This window comes from Arabidopsis thaliana, chromosome 4, assembly GCF_000001735.4.
Source record: "Arabidopsis thaliana chromosome 4, partial sequence".
NCBI classification, from domain to species: domain Eukaryota; kingdom Viridiplantae; phylum Streptophyta; class Magnoliopsida; order Brassicales; family Brassicaceae; genus Arabidopsis; species Arabidopsis thaliana.
Window position 1 is genome coordinate 3,494,236 of NC_003075.7, and position 17,575 is coordinate 3,511,810.

A 17,575-nucleotide genomic window follows, 5' to 3' on the forward strand; every position below is an offset into this window, starting at 1 on the left:
TAACAGTCACTCTAGACGGATTAGCATAAAATTCGTCTTCTGAAACTTGATACATCTTGATCCTTTCCAGAATTGAATTTCTCACATATTTGTGAGGATCCGGGATCAGGTTGAGAACTTCTATTAGAGGCATCACCACTTCCATCTCATCAAGCTGCTTTTCTGCAAGAGAATTGTATCTTTCTATCCATGCTTTCCTGAATTTCCATGGAAGAGCACGTGAAGGTAATGGTGCTGGCTTAAATCGTTTTACCATCCTCTCAATGATGGCTGCTTTCTCGTCTAGGTTGGACTGAGTTTGAAAACGGGATCCATCTGAATGGTCGAGTCCAACAACTGAAATTTCAATCTGAGTAGAAGCCTCCCCGTCCTGAATATCACTGTCCTCAGTGATTGAGTTGGAGACATGTCGAGTAGGTAGCTCTCGATCATGACAGATAATGATTGCGTGAGCGATGGCGTAGTCCTTCGGCATCTGTATGGACTTCCCTGGAAGTCCTGTTACTTTGGGAGCAGAGGTCGACGCAGTTTATCCTTCCATGTATCTGACCTTAGAGGTAAGTGCCTCAAGTTTGATGTTCAGATCGTTGAAAGTGCAATCAACCTTGTTGTGGATTTCTGCCATCTTTTTGGCGAGATCCATTGCTCATGCTGCTTGTCCCTGGAGAATCTGCTGTAACATGTTCTTCAAGTCTGAATCTAGAGTTGTTGAAGCTGGTTGTTGCTGTTGTTGTGTGAACCCAAGTGGTGGAAGTTGCTGTGGATAGTTGCCCTGATACTGCTGCTTTGGAACATACCCCTGACCTTAGTTGTATGGAATAAAGGGCTTGGGTTGATTCTGCTACTGTGAAGGGTAAACTTGGTCCTGTTGGTTTGCAACATTTGTACTTCTGTAAGACATATTAGGATGGTTCTGCTTGAAGTTGTTGAAACCTTTGTTGTAACCTCGTTGGTTTTGCACATACCTGACTTCTTCTAACTGTAGAGTCTCCCCATCCTGGACTTGGAACGTCTCATCATCACCCAGAAAATGAATGTGCTTCTTTTGTACAAGGAGTAGCTTGTCCAGTTTGTCATTCATGGCTTTCATTTCCATGCATTGCTTCTCATCAGAATCAGAGCTGTGGCGGATGTTTCTATCGTAATCTTCATTGTAGTTGCCATCCGACTGTGTCAAGTTCTCTACCAGCTCCCAGCCTTCCTCAACATCTTTGTTGAGGAAGTTCCCGTTAGAAGCGATATCAGGAAGGATCCTGATCTTGGGAAGGACATCTCTGTAGAGCGTGCTGAGAAGTGAAGCTTTGGAGAAACCATGATGAGGACATTGTGTATGGTAACCTTTGAAGCGCTCCCATGCTTCGCAGAAAGTCTCATTATTTGTCTGTGTGAAATCGGAAATATCATTCCTTAGTCTCGCAGTCCTAGAGTTAGAGAAAAACTTAGCCAAGAAGGCTTTCTTGCAGTCATTTCAGGAGGTGATAAAGCCTTAAGGAAGCGACTTTTCCCACTGATGGGCTTTGTCTCCTAGAGAGAATGGAAACAATCTGAGCTTGAAGCCATCCTCACTAACTCCATTTATCTTTGTTAGGCTGCAGAGCCTTTCAAACTCGTCCAGGTGATCGAGTGGATCCTCCATAGGGAGGGCGTGAAACTTGTTGCTCTGAACCATGGCAATGAGACCGCTCTTGATCTAAAAGTTGTTGTTCTGCACTGGTTGAGGCACAATGCCATTATGCTGATTGTGGTTGCGTGGTGCATCACTTGCACCTATGTTGTTTGGTTGCACTTGCTCATCGACAACTGCAGCCATTGTGTCTGTTTCTGTCTGTGTTCTGAGTTGGCGAGCAGTACGATCGATGCTATCGTTGAATAAGAGATTTTTATTTCCTTGTGACCGTGTTTGCATACAACGAATATCAATTGGTGAAGCTGGTGATTCGTAGTACCTAAATCAAAACAGACAAACAGAAAAAACACAAAGTTAGTAACTTTCAGTAAAAATGAAAAAGAACTTGATCTTAAGTATTCTGAAATCTCAAATATAGCAAACAAACACCCAATTGACAACGGTGCCAAATTGATAAATAGGTTTTTAAGATCAATGAATCCTAAAGCACTATCATGTCGTTGTAGTATTTTAGGTGTAAATCCAAATGGGTGTGATGCAAATAAATGAGATGTGATCAGAAGTCACGAAGTCAAGTGAAGCAATAACAGTTTTGGGGTTTCTAACAGTCCTAAGCGAACATGCAGAAAACAAAAACAATAACAGAATTACTAAATTCACTCGACCACAACAGGCTGATGCCAGAAGCAGGATGCTGTCGAGTAACAGGTCGAGTAACAGACAAGATATGAAACAGCTTATTCGACTACACAGTCTATTGCCAGACACTGGGTGTGGTCGAGTATGCTGGTCGAGTAACAGACACGAAACGAGACAACTGCACTCGACTGCACAATCTGTTGCCAGACATTGGGTGTGGTCGAGTAAGTTGGTCGAGTAATTGCAAAAACTATGAAACAGGCAATGACAACGATTAAGTGATAACGATAAAACAGAGAAATCAGATAGACAAGAAATTCCTAAGGATGGGGTAATCGAATAGAGTGGTATCCTAGCCTATTCGAATGGTTAACAAGCACAATCAAGCTATCCCTAGACAACAGGTTCAACAACAGATCAATTCACTCCCGTGATAGAAATCCTCAAGCAAAGCTAGCCCAGACTAATTCCCATCAATGGAATCTAACTATGCAGGAAATAAGAACAGATTGATAAAGTCAATAAACGCTCTAAACGGCCAATCCCTTGGGATAGAGACGAATATCTCAGGAACTAGTCCTGAAGGGATTCAATCAATTCTAACACTTAACCATTCTACAGACTACGGATTCCACAACTACTCTATCCCATCCTTAAGAATTCTAAGTCACTACTCACACAACATGCTCAAAGACATAAACGCAGGTAAATGATAATATTGCATAAGTGAAGAGATAAAGAATAGATGACAGGTGAAATCAAATGCGGAATCTGAATAACTTGGAAAAATCTCGAATTACAGGTTGTAGAAGCAAAAGCGGCGCAGCTAGAGTAAAAAAGAAAATAAAACTGAAGCAAAAACTCAATGTCGACTGGATGTTTCAGGACAGAACCCTAAGACGCCCAATAACCTAATCGCCCAATAACCTAATCGCCCAACCCATAGAGTGATAATAGGCCGAGATGGGCTTCGTGATCCGATGGAGCTCCAGGCCGCTTCCAAACACTTATTGTTCTCCTCTTCTCTTCCTTGTGCTCAGCTTGTCTGGTTGAGTGCGAATTTGAGTAGACTCCAAAGATGTGATCGAGTGCTTGGTCGAGTGATGGTATTGGTGGTGAGTGATGATACTCGACCAGGGGGTCGAGTAATATGGTGGAGTGAACGGTCAAGTGTGGTCACGTGGTATGGCGAAGTGATACTCGACCAGGGGGTCGAGTGGCGTCATCGAGTGGCCTGAGCTGAGGTTACTCGACCACGGGGTCGAGTAGATGGGAAGAATAGCTCCAAAGTTACTCGACCAGGGGGTCGAGTATGGTGATGGATGTACACGGCCTGGAGGTCGAGTATGTCCTCTGATTCCGACTCTCTTCTTCCACTTTGCTCGTCAACAGCTCCAAATCAAGAATGCAATATGTATGCAAAGCTATTCTAATCATGCAAGAATGATGAGAAATGATATAAAACAATGATGAGTGATATGAAACTAGACTCAAAATGATGATGAATGAACACTGAAAACATGCAAATTATAGACATATCAAAAAGGCTTGGACTGATTCTGTTGAGGTGGATACACTTGATCTTGGGGGTTAGCTACATTAGTGCTTCTGTAGGAGAGGTTCGGGTTGGGCTTGTAGTTGTTGTAGCCCTTGTTGAACCCTCCTTAGTTCTGAATGTAGCAAAGCTCTTCAGTTTGATCATTCCCCCCTTCTTGCATTTGGAAGTGCTCTTCATTAGTGATGTAGTATATCTGCTTCTACTGAGCCAACAACAGCTTGTCTAACTTTTCATTCAGAGCCTTGATATCCTTGCTCTGTTTATCCTCAGTTCCTCCAGTTCCTCTCATTGAACGATCATAGTCTTCATTGTAGCACCCATCAGATTGTGCTAGATTTTCGACCAACTCCCAGCCTTCTACTACATTCTTGTTCAGGAATTTCCATTGGACGCAATGTCAAGTAGCATTCTGATCTTTGGTAAAGCTCCTCTTTAGAGTGTGCTCAATAATGAAGCCTTCTTGAAACCGTGATGGGGGCACTGAGTGGTGCAGCTTTTAAACCTCTCCCAAGCTTCCTAGAAAGTTTCCTTGTTTTTCTTGTTAAAACGTGAGATCTTGTTCCTCAATCTAGCGATGCGAGCATTAGAGAAGAACTTGGCAAGAAAAGCTTTCTTACAATCATCCCATGAGGTGATGGAGTCTGGGGGTAGAGTCTTCTCCCACTGGTGTGCCTTGTCTCCCAAAGAGAAGGGAAATAGTCTGAGCTTAAACATATCTTAAGTGGCACCATTGATCTTGGTAAGGCCACAGAGCCTATCAAAGCTGTCAAGATGGTCCAAGGGGTCTTCCATAGGTAGACCATGAAACTTGTTTCCTTGGATCATTGAGATGAGACCACTCTTGTTCTCAAAGTAGTTGTTCTGAACTGGTGGTGGCACTATCCCTTGTCTTTGGTGATGATTCCTTGGGTATCACCACTACCAATGTTTCTTGGTTTATCAACATTCGGTGGGTCTGGAACATCAACTGGTCTGTTCTGTTGATCCATAGCAGCTGTTCTTTGTTGATCACATGCTGCCTTTGCTTTGGTTTCTTGTAACTCACGAGCTATTCTGTCAATTCTGTCTTTGAATAATAGTAGGTGTGCAGAACCTTTGGATCGAGTTTGCATGCACAAAGATTAGTACCTGTACCACAAAACAAGCAGACGAAATGATGAGTTAGTAACTTGATAAATGTAAAAGAACTTGATCTTAAAAGTTTCTGATATCTTGAATGTAACAATACAACAATGAATTGGCAACATCGCCAAATTGATAAGCAGGTTTTTGATGCCTACTTATGTGCTTCATGTGTGTGATTCAGTTCAATTCCCCTAATACACACACATGTCGATGCAGCTATAGGGGGTGTCAATCCAGTCCACTGTTATTGCTAGCAATTAAGATGTGCACAGAAACAACTAAGTCAAGCCATATTATAATGATGGTGGATTTCTAGTAACAACCCTAGGTCAGGATTCAAACAAGTAAAAATGAGAACTTAAGAGCCCTACTCGATCATTGGGTCGAGTAGAACCAACCGGCAGAACTAAAATGCAATCATCAGGGGATGCAAATAGAGGATACAAATAATAGGTAGATAAAAGTACAATCAATAGGGGATTTTTCGAGCAAACATGATGCCTAGACCGACTACTTTTTCTTCGTGGCTTTAGATATTATGGTTCATTTATTCGTGCCCAAGCTGATTGTTCCAATTTTTAATTATGTTCTTACTTTATTGCAGATCGCCCAATTCGATTGCTCGAGCCGTGTCCTGAAGATCTTATCTCGTGTCATCAAGAGTTATCGGCCCGGAAGTGCCTTTGGACAAAGCATTTCTCTCGAGAGCGACTTGAACGAGCGCTTCAATTGTTTCACGGTGTTCCTTGCCCCTCCAGCTCAGAATTGTCAAATCATCAAACCCAATTTTTTGTCGACATGCAGACTAGCAAATCTACCATAAGGGAGGTTTATGAGAGGAAGAGGCTTGCTACCGAGGAGAAGCGTGCGGCCGAGGAGAAGCATCTCGCGGTAGAGAAAATCGCTGCTGAGAGTGCGAATGTTGGTCCCAACGCGACCAGGGATTGGGAAGGTGCCCCCAAGGCTGCTGTGCCTGCCGCATCTGAGCACGCTGAAGCTGGTGACACCGGCTTGATTTTGACAGATCCGCCGGTTGAAGCAGCTAGGCAAGCAATCATCGTGCTTCTGACCAACGACAAGGCCTCACGAACGCGTCCGCAGGTTGACGACTCCGAGGAGAAGAAGAGGAAGTAGAAGAAGAAGAAAGCAGCGAAGAGGGAGGAGAAGCCTCCTATTTTCGAGGATAAGGCTGCTTCGGCGAATCTCCGCGGGAAATGTGCGGGTCGCCTACTTCCGTCTCCAAACACTCTACTGGAATCTAGAAAGTACGTCGAGACGGCGTAGCATTTTCTAAGGGTAAGCGTGTTACTCATTTTGGTTCTTTGGCGTGTTTTCCGAGCTGTTATTTAATGTCGATGCTTGCCTCTATGTTTTAGGACGTTGGTTCAATGAATCGGATGGTCCTGTCTTATGATCGGTCATGCGAAACAATCTGGAGGTGGTTAATAAGTTGGCTAAAGATGAGGCAAGGGCGAAAGAGGCCGAGCAAGCGAGAGATGCGGCGATCTCCGAGGTTGCCATCAAGAGAGAGGCCTTTGTCAACAAGGAGAATGCCATCAAGATGGCCAAGCGCAACCTTAAGATGGACTCCGAGGTTGTTCGTTGCAGACGACTGTTTGCCGAGGCGAGAGGACTTAGGGAAAGCGAAGTGGCTCGGGCTACGCAAACGGCGAGGCGAGAAACTTCGGAGGCCTTCACCGCCAGGCTCAAGATGGCTGAGGAGAAGATGTCGCTCTTCGAGGATGCTAACAACCAATTCATGTATTTGTCCCAAGCGTGGGCTAATGCACAATTGATCAAGGCGCTGGAAGACGGTGGATCTTTGGCGACCGAGAAAAAACAAGTCGAGGACTCGCCCAAGGATTTCGCCAATGCCGAGGTGAACCTTGTTCGTCTCACATCTAAGCTGAAGGAAGTGCTCAAAGCCCCTGCGCCCGAACCGGCTCCTCTAAGCCCCAAAGGTCATAGATCGGTCGAGACTCTTGCGAATGAGGTGGGAGTCACCGATCAGATCGGGTCGTACTTGCCCGCTGCTGGGACTCTCCCGACTGAACAGCATGAGTAGATATCCATGGTAGGACGGCTTCATCTTAAGACTTTGTGCCTAGACGTCTTTATCCGTATTTCTGTAGAACATATGCATGGATGGCTTTATCCACTTTTCTTTAAGAACTTGGTTTTGCTTCTTAGACCCCAATGTGTTTTATTAGTTTGATTTTTTGTAATCTAACCGGGTTGTAGTTGCTTTGCTAACTCCGAACAGTTCATTGGTTAGAGCCACTATGAATGAACTGAGCTTAAGTTTTTTTGTGAAAATCATTTCAGTTGTGACCCGATTCTACTCACCCTTGGACGAGCGTTTAGCAACGAGCTGGGGTACCAGTGTTAAGATTTAACCGGGTTTTCTGAAGATAGAATGAGGTTTTGCGTAAAGTATTTCCGGCAAGTTCTAACTCGAAAATTTATATAGCGCGTTGTAGCCAAGGCGGCGTAAAAGATACTCGTTGTAATATAAAATTATAAAAAGTAGAACTTTTATTTATGCCGAAATAGGTAAAGAACTTACAAGACAAATAAAAGTGGGAGTATGGATATACGGACCCACTCCCCCGTTTTTTATGGGAGGGGGGGGTAGCTGAACTCCACCAGAGACGAGCTGCCTACTTACCCTTTTCAGGGATCAAGCCACCTCATAGTTCAAGTTTATGCTTTTCAGATCTAGTTGTAGTATCTCCTGAGTTCGTAGACATCGGGTCGGACAACTTTAGAGATAAGGTACGGTCTGTAACGCCCCCGAATTGCCCTATGGCCGGACAAGCCACAGGTGACCCAATTACGCTACTGTGAAGATGATCGATCACAACTTAGTAGAGGTTCCAGATGAATCCGGTTCCTTAACCAAATTATAATCGACCCTCCTCCCACTAGGAACACCACTTAGGCTTGCCAACCCTCGTGATATTGACTAGGTCTTATATCACTAAACACTCGGCTGCCTTTAAGAAAACACTTTATACATAGTATATAGCTTATACTTGGCAAAGATTTACCCAAGAATATATCTTTATATCAGATCCTCGTTAAAATTTACATAATAACAAGTAATTTTGCAGAAGCGACGTAAATCATCCTAGTTCCGGCATTTCATAGTGTTCGTCTCCCCGCTATGGTCATCCCACTAAGGTTACCTGTAAGACAAGTAGAATCATGAGTAATCTAACATTACTCAGTGAGTTGGGTCTATGCACAAATAAATCTCTAGGGGTTAAGCAACTTAATAGGTAAACGTATCCATCAGGGATCACAGAGTACATAATAAACGAATTATCATATACTTATAATAATACTAGAATATGCAGCCAATCTAGAAAAATGAATGAACCTTGGGCCCAGCATACTGCCAACCTTACCAAAAAGGTGCACCACAACATCAGCACAAACTCCCGCATACGTGTATACATGTTCTCCACACGTATGCTACCACACACACGTACGTGCACACCCACACCACACGTACGTGCACACCCACACCACACGTACGTACACAACTGTGAACACCCGAGCTATAGCCACAAAGGCTTATAACCGGAACATCACTTTAATGCATCGTCATGCATTACCCAGCATACGCTCCGAGTCTTGTGCCATCATGTAAGTGACCACTCAGGATCAAAACTTACTAACATACCACTTAGACACAATAACCACATGCAGTACTATATATATAAGTAGTTTATTATACCCAAACAAGTATAGACAATCAAACACCAAATAACGTAATATATATGCATAATATAGCAAGGATTTACTCGCAACCTCATAGCATATCTCATATAAGTATAACCACCTAACAAGGTAAGTAAGCCCTCGAATCATATCTCAATCATCAAGTAAACTTAATTAAGTCCATGTTCATTTAACCTAGTCATGCACCAGTCCGTTTCATTCCTTAGTAATAGTATTATCAAGTTCGTCGAATGCCCATATTCACTTTAAGATTCAAGTTCTAACTTAAGCTGAATTCCGATTAGTTAAGTCTAAGTGAGTAAGCATGCATATAATCTAAAGACTAGCTCTAGAAAACATACAAACAAACACACAATTCGACCACAACTTACGGATTCGATAGCTTGGAAAGTTTTCTGGGTCTTGGGTAGAACTTCTCGAGTACGGTAGACGATTCCTTACCCACGGTCAAGTTTTCTCGACCACAGGCGATGATTCTCTGGTCTCGGACAGAGTTTCCTTGTTCAAGGGCAAACTTTACTGAATTCGGGCAAGCTTTCTCGGTTTCGGACGAGTTAACGATCGGACAGCCTTACAGTCTCTCTCTCTTGCCTTCAAAAATAAATTTGGGTGAAGAAAGCTCTATTTATAGCCCGCCCAAGGTCGGCCAGACTGCACCGCCCGCTGCGACATGTCCGGACAGCTGCCGCGCCCACAGGCGACAAGTGTCTTCGGACGATGGCGTGGTGACAGGTGTCACTCCACCGTCCCACCAACTTCGGCTCCAATGCTCAGCTGACTTCGGCTCTAAGGTTGGTAACTTGAGCCACAAGGCACCGCGAGTGAGGTGTCCTACTCATGTCGGTTCCACGGCCGGCGGGGCAATCTTCACCGCGGCATGCCCATATTTGCCCATTTATGCCCATTCTTAACCATTCATGCCCATTCCTGCCCTTTGATGTTTTGGCACCGTTTGGGCACACGCGGTCAATCGGCATTGCAATCGGGCAAAACTTTTTTCATTCAATCCTTTGGTCGTGCCCGATGTCCTTATGCGGGTCACTACACGGTCCTTTCCAGTTTACCCCTAGCTTTCCAGCGTTTGGCTCGTCAGTATTTTGAAATACTTTGCGGAGAAACCGATCTCCTTCATGGAATTTCTGTTGCTGGACATTCGAATTGTAGTACCGAGCCGTTTCATTCTGGTAATTCTGTATTTGCACCAGAGCTGAATCTCTCCGTTCATCGATCAGATCTAATTCGTCAAGTATACACTGATTTTTGTATGGCTCATGTTGGGGGGATAAGATCCGATGCAGACTTGGCATTTCCATCTCGGCTGGAATGATACATTCCGTGCCATAGACTAGTGCGAATGGATTGTCTCCCGTGGCTCGACGAGGTGTTGTTTGGTGCGACCACACTACTCGTTCAAGTTCGTCGGCCCATAACCCTTTCTTGGCGTTGAGCCATTTTTTCAAACTGTCAAGAATCGTTTTGTTTGCAGCCTCGGCTTGGCCATTCCCCTGGGGATATCGCGGTGTTGATTTGCTTAATCGGATTCCCCACTTATCGCAAAAGCCTTGGAAACGTGTCGAAATGAACTACGAGCCGTTGTCCGTGATGATTTCGTAAGGGATCCCGTGGCGCCATAGAATGTGCTTCCAAACGAAGTTTTCGACTTGAGCGTCTTTGATGCTGGCATACGCTGAAACCTCTATCCATTTAGAGAAGTAATCAGTCAAGACGAGGACCAGTTTCTTCTATCTCGAGGCGTGCATAGGACCGATGATGTCCATCGACCAACGCATGAACGGATATTGCGAGGCGATCGAAGAAAGAAGCTCGGCTGGTTGATGGATCATGGGCGCGTGTCTTTGGCATTTTTCGCATTCTTTGATTATCATCGGCCAGAAAAATCTGTGGCGTTTTATCTACGGCTCTTCCTCAGGAATGATTTCCACATGAGCTTCCGTGGATTTCTTTCATAACTTTGCGAGCTGCTTCTTTTTCTATGTTTCTCTTCAACCAAAATGAAACGAGGGCACTTTCCCCTCGGATATATAACTTCTGATGGGCTTTATCCACTCTAAATCACAACCCAAGTCTGAGCTGTTGTTCGACTCTGAGGCAATCCGCGACATTCTGCACGGGAAAGGCGTGTTCCTCTTTGTCGAGCTCGATGCTAGGCTACTCGATAAACTCGACTGGGATGACCCTCCTCAGGTTTGGGTCGGATGTCGAATTGCTTCGCCAGACTGTGTATGTGGGCTAGATAAGCTTCCATTCTTTCGTCTCGAGCCGTGTATTCACCGTTGAACTGATTTGCGAGGAGCTTAGAATCGCAATAAGCCCATATTTTAGCAATCTTCAGCCCTCGAGCTAAATTAAGCCATGCTACGAGTGCTTCGTTTTCGGCCACGTTGTTGGTTGCCTCGAAATTTAGTTTGAAAGATTGCTCAAGAACCTCGCATATGGGTGAAGTGAGACAGATGCCCATGCCCGAACCTTGTTTTGATGATGACTCGTCCACGTACAGGAGCCAAATCGTGTCGAGCGGATTCTCTCGAGCTTCTTTTGTAGGTAGTTCGACGATAAAGTCGGCTAGGACTTGGGACTTTGCGCATGTTTTGTTTTGATATTTGATATCGTACTCACTGAGTTTGATTGCCCATTTAGCCAGTCGACCGGATTGGCTCAGACTATGCAGGATAGCGCGGAGCGGCATGGATCCCATTACCACTATGGAGTGTGATTGGAAATAGGATCACAGTTTCCAAGCTGACAATACGACTGCTAAGGCAGCTTTTCCATTTGCGGATAGCGAGATTTTGTGCCGGTTAATGTTTGTGAGACGTAAAAGATCGGCTTTTGTTTGTCTCTGTCCTCCCGGACTAAAACTCCAATGACCGCAGTATCGGATACGATTACATACAAATAGAGTGGTTCTCCGATTACAGGTTTCGGGAGGATCGGTGGTGTAACACCCCCGAACCGTCCTAGGACTAAGGAACGAATCCGGAAGCGTCACGTATGGTTGGCGACCGCCCGCAGACGAATCCAGCCAAAGATCACCCAAGGCCAGGCCCGACTGTAGAAGACCGCCCCTCGCGACCACGAGACTTAGAGGCTTTGCAACCCGTACCGCGACCGCGAGTTGGGATTAGTCCGGACTAGACTAATGAGAGGATACACGAGAGTTTTAAGAATACCGATTCTTATTCATATGTAATGTATTGATATACATTACCAAATACAAATATAGGTTTTGGGTATAAAAGCCAAGCTCAACCGAGTCGTAAATACTATGATACAAAGATATCATTTTACAAAGGCAATGAAAACTACACCGGCTTCCCTAACATCCATGCTTAAACTAAGGTTTCTAACTAAGGTTACCTACAAAAGAGAGTGGGGGGGGAATGAGCGCTAATCGCCCAGCAAGTCCTAGCTCCCTCTAACAGACAATAATTTCCCAACCCAAAACCCAAAATAACAAGCAACATGCGGAAGTATAACAATATTGAAAGCATAACCTCAAGCAATCAATAAAATAAACAATCAAGCTGGTTACCATGAGTACGTCGACTACATGGAACCACATGCAACACGCAATCAAACATAACTAGAAACTTACCTTAATTCGGCTGAACGGTTTAGACTCGATCCAATCCTAATCCTAATCAGCTTCTAATCGCCTAACTAATCTACTTTGCAGAGCCTCAGCAGTACCAGACTCTCAACTCTCACTCACGGACTTTTCAGAGAGATTTTAGTGCGTTTGGTGTGAATGAGAAAGAATGAGGCGGAATGACTATTTATAGGGGTGGTGGGGCGGTTTGGGATGCACGAGGTGGCGAGATAGGCTCAATCGAGCTTATCCGTAACTCTATCCAAAAACCCGCGGATAGACTTGATTGACCTTATCCGTACGCGGATAAACTCGGACGATCTTATCTATATGGAACGGATAGACATGAACGAACTTATCCACAAGTCGATCCTTATCCGCTTCCATACTTATCCAAAATTCATACTTATCCACACTCGTTCTTATCCGTACCTCGTCCCTATCCACTCACGTCCCTATCCACTTTCGTCCCTATCTGTTCTCGTTCCTATCCACAACCATACTTATCCAAATCTCATCTCTATCCGATTTTGCTCTTATCTAAAATAATACCTATCTGCCCATGACTCTACTAGGCCACTAATTCTAACTAGCTGCTTACACAACAAAAGCACTCTCGATCATACGCTTGGTCCGATCAATTAAAATCCCCGATCATCAGGCATGATCTACGTGATCCAAATGCCGATCGCTTGGGCACAAGTAAAGCTCGACTAACACGTAGCGGCTTGTTTGGAAAATAGTACATAAGCAGCGCCTAGTAAGGGATGAGATATTACTAAGGGCCACGGTACCGGGTGAAACATATCCCACGCACTCGGGGATATTACCATTACCAACGGTGATCATCTCATAGAACCGTAACCACGACGGGTTCCCGCGTTCCCTCAACGCATCAACACATTAATCATAGTCAGCCAAGTCCCCGTTCCACTTGACTCACCCATCCGGTTCCCCGACCACTTGCTCATAACTATCCCCAAAACTGCCAGACCGTTGGTCCGACGAAACAATACTCGTCCCGTAAGGACTTCTTCCGATCGTTCCGATTGTACGGCCTGCTAAATTGTCGACTAAAATTCCTTGGCCTAGTCCTAGTCCTGATCAGGGGTATTACAGGTGGGCTCGCCAAATACTTCTTGAGTTCCTGAAAAGCCTCTTCGCATCGAGTTGTCCATTCAAACTTCTTGTTTCCTCAGAGCACGTCGTGAAAAGCCAAGCATTTGTCGGTTGATCGGGAGATGAATCGGTTAAGGGCTGCGACTCTTCCAGTTAGACGCTGCACTTCGCGTTTGGTTTGAGGCGATGCCATTCCCAATAACGCCTCGATTTGCTTCAGATTTGCCTCAATGCCGCGATGCGTGACTAGATATCCCAGAACTCACCGGATCTCACTCCGAAGCGGCACTTGGCTGGATTAAGCTTAAGGCAAATTTGAGCTATATCACTACTTGACGAGTTCACTCGATCCAGGCAGCTACAGAGGAGGTAGCAATTTACTCGACAAGATTACTCCATCCAGACAGCCACAGAGGAAGCAGCAGATCGGTCTACTCGCCCCTCTTACTCAATCCTCTACTCGAACCCTTTACTCCATCATTGGCGACCAACTCTACAAGACTTGTTGATCTATCAAAGCGTCTTTGGATCCTCCTCATTCCCCACTCAACCAGACATCTGAGCATACGGATAGGAGAGGAAGAAGCATCCACTCGACCAATTGATCATTCAGAGCATGGAGGCAAAGGCGCAGACTTTGCATCACCCTTTTTACTCGATCCCCAAGATCGAGGAATCGTCTGAACCGCCTCAAGTCTCTTGTCTTCTAGTGAATCTAGGGTTTTCAACATTTTAGTATAAATAGATCAATTTGGGGTTTGTCCAAAGGATCTAGCTTTTATCTCTTAGTTTTTCTTTGTGTTCTTGAATCTTCAAAACTTAATTACTCTTAATCTATTTTGTTTTTTCATTTAGTTCTTTGAGTAAAGTTGTTTAGCTTGTTTAGATCTACATTTTGGTATGATTTCCGTAATTTTTGGGTTTGTCTTCTTCGTTATGTTGCTTGAGTAATGATTAGGGTTCTTGAGGATGGATTAGATTAGGGTAATCTCTAGGTTAGTCAGTTGGTTAGGATTAGGTTTGATCCCTTCTGGATTCGTTGGCCCTTATGCGGTTTTCGCTGGCTAATGTGAAATTCGACCATAGGTATCCATCGTTCAAAAGACGTTCAAATGGATGCCTGATTTACAAATTCCAGAGATTTGTAGACTATAGACCAAGAGATTGGCTAGACTGCTTATTGGCTTTGGTAGATTGTTGCTTAAAACCCCGCTCTGCTATGTTTCATCAACGAGAGTTGAGATTAGGAAGTGGTAGAGTTATGGGGTCCTCTGTCACGAGAGTGGATTGACCCGGGTTTTGAATCTATCGTCTAGGGTTTCCGCCTTTCACCTATTAGCCACCTGATGACCCCTAGAGTTGCCCTTATCAATGAATTCATCCTTAGGACTTCTATTCTTCTTAGATTTATTTGTATTCACCCCCTAATTGCACTTTTATTTACCTGTTATTTGTGTCATCTATTGATTGCATTTTAGTTCTTAAATTTGTTGCATGTTGGTTCTACTCGACCCAATGAACAAGTAGGGTTCTTTAAGTTCTTATTTTTGTCGTTTGAATCCTGACATAGGATTGTTACTAGAAACCAACCATCTCTATAATCTGGTTTGACTTAGTTGCTTCTGTACTCATCTTGATTGCTAGCAATAACAGTGGACTGGATTGACACCCCCTATAGCTGCATCGACATGTTAGTGTTCAAGGGGAATTGAACTGATCCTCACTTCAACACAATAAGTAGGCGTAAAAACCTACTTATCAATTTGGCGCCGTTGCCAATTCATTGTTGCGTTGTTACATTCAAGAGATCAGAAAAAGTTAAGATCAAGTTCTTTTACATTTATCAAGTTACTAACTCATCTTTTCGTCTGCTTGTTTTTGTGGTATAGGTACTAATCTTTGTGCATGCAAACTCGTAGAAGTAGCAGTTCACGCTCAATTGCTTAATAAGGAAACTGAAGAGTCATTCTCTATCTCTTCAAGTTTTTTTACGATCGTTGAAGCTTCTTAGCTTCAGATTTCAGGTCAAAACAGAGCATCTAACACTTGTATTGATATGTTATTTGTTGCTACACATAAACAATTTAATGTTTTAATTTTGTTTGATTGATTTGCTAGTCTTGACTAGTTTTTGTATTTTCTTATTGATAGGATCCGTTTGATTCCTCTGATGCCGAGTATTTAAGATCATTAGATGTGGAATCTCGGAGAGTCATTGAGTTGGAACTTGCTAGATATGAACAACAACAAGCTAATGATGAAGCAGGAGGATCTAAAAAGTTGAAAAGAAAACTGAGAGATGAAACAGGAACACCTAAGACGCAGAGGAAAAAAGTGTGTGAACCAGAAGCATCTAAAACCCAAAGAAGAAGCAAGGGTGATGAAGCATCTAAAAAACCAAAAAAAGTGTTTAAGATTAGTGATGAAGACGAAGATGATGATGATGAAGAAGATGACGATGAGGACAATGGAGATGATGATGTTGATGATGATGAGGACAATGGAAAGTCATCGAAACCAAAGAAGAGAAGGCAATACTCAAAATTCTGGAACGATTTCATAGTGATTAAAAAGGTTAATCATTTGGGAAAAAGTGAAGAAAGAGCTATGTGCAAGCATTGCAAATTGGATTATGCGTACAATGCACACAAAAATGGTAAAAATACATATCGACGTTATTTGCAAATATGTAAGCTCGTGCCTAGAAATGGTGATGTTAGTAAGATGATGGTGAATGCAGAAGCAAAATTGCAGGCTAGAAAGATAGACCAGTCTGTTTTCCGGGAATTGGTAGCTAAGACAATTATCCAACATGATCTTCCATTTTCTTATGTGGAGTATGAGAGAGTTAGAGATACGTGGATGTATTTAAAAGCGGATGTCAAGTTCTTTAGTCGAAACACAGCTGTAGCAGATGTCTATAAGTTTTATGAGACTGACACGGATAAGCTAAAGAGAGAGTTAGTTCAACTTTCTGGAAGGATTAGTTTAACTACATATTTGTGGTCTACGCTCACTCCTGAAGGTTATATGTGTCTTACAGCACATTACATTGATAGAAATTGGAAGCTCAATAACAAGATCCTAGTTTTTTGTGCATTCCCTCCACCGTATACATGAATGAACTTAGCGATGGAGATATTTGGGAAATTGAAGGACTAGGGTATTGAGAAGAAAATTTTCTCCATCACGGTAGATAACGCGGGTAACAATGACACAATGCAAGAATTTGTTAAATCTCAGCTTGTACTCCGAGATGATTTGTTGTGTAAAGGAGAGTTTTTTCATGTTAGATGTGCAGCTCACATTCTTAACATCATTGTTCAAATTGGGCTGAAAGGGATTGGTGATACATTAGAGAAGATTAGAGAGAATATCAAGTACGTTAAAGGATCTTAACATCGTGAGATCTTATTTGCAAAGTGTGTGGAAAACGTTGGTATCGATCTGAAAGCTGGTTTATTGTTGGATATGGCAACTAGGTGGAATTCAACATTCAAGATGCTTGGATATGGCAACTAGGTGGAATTCAACATTCAAGATGCATTTGCTAATCTCAAAGACATTGATGCCAAAAACTACAAATTTCATCTTACAGACTCTGAATGGCATCGACTACAGCAAATGAGTGACTTTTTAGCGCCGTTTGATCAAATAACCAATCTTATATCAGGTTCGACATTCTTAACCAATCTTTTAAGATCCATAACTGGTTAAGACACTGCACAAAAACATAGCAATTTCCGAGAGCAAAAATAGTCGGCAATTTGTCGGAAACTGACATTTTCGACGAAGTTCCAACGACAGTTAGTTTGTCGGAATTCTCTCGTCAGAAAAAAAAATTTCGTCGAACATTTGTCGGAAACTGACCGACGAGAGAAATCGTCGGAAAATTTATCGGAAAATTTTGTCGGATCTTCGTCAGAAAATGACGTCAGAAGTGCGTCAGAAACTCGTCGATAAAGTCTGTCGGGAAGGCGACAGAAAAGTTTCGTCGACATCCCGACAAAATCTTAGACAAAATTTCGACGAGATTCCGAGAATAGATAACGTATGCTAAATAGTGATTCCGACGACTCTCCGACCAAGTTTGTCTGAATTTGTAGGAATTTCGAGACGAATTTCCGACAAAATATTATATAATATTTAT

At 43.3% G+C, this 17,575-nt stretch overlaps 5 pseudogenes across 5 annotated transcripts; 2 read left to right on the forward strand and 3 right to left on the reverse strand.

The window, feature by feature from the left end:
- Window positions 1-9: 9 nt before the first annotated feature.
- Window positions 10-1,989, reverse strand: AT4G06563 (annotated as a pseudogene; the record flags this gene model as incomplete). Its single annotated transcript has 1 exon — window positions 10-1,989.
- A 1,207-nt stretch (window positions 1,990-3,196) lies between these two features.
- Window positions 3,197-4,936, reverse strand: AT4G06564 (annotated as a pseudogene; the record flags this gene model as incomplete). The annotated part of the gene is made up of 1 exon: window positions 3,197-4,936.
- A 120-nt stretch (window positions 4,937-5,056) lies between these two features.
- On the forward strand, window positions 5,057-7,006 carry AT4G06565 (annotated as a pseudogene; the record flags this gene model as incomplete). The annotated part of the gene is made up of 1 exon: window positions 5,057-7,006.
- A 2,356-nt stretch (window positions 7,007-9,362) lies between these two features.
- On the reverse strand, window positions 9,363-13,964 carry AT4G06566 (annotated as a pseudogene; the record flags this gene model as incomplete). The annotated part of the gene is made up of 1 exon: window positions 9,363-13,964.
- Window positions 13,965-15,515: 1,551 nt separating this feature from the next.
- Window positions 15,516-17,150, forward strand: AT4G06567 (annotated as a pseudogene; the record flags this gene model as incomplete). Its single annotated transcript has 1 exon — window positions 15,516-17,150.
- Window positions 17,151-17,575: the final 425 nt, after the last annotated feature.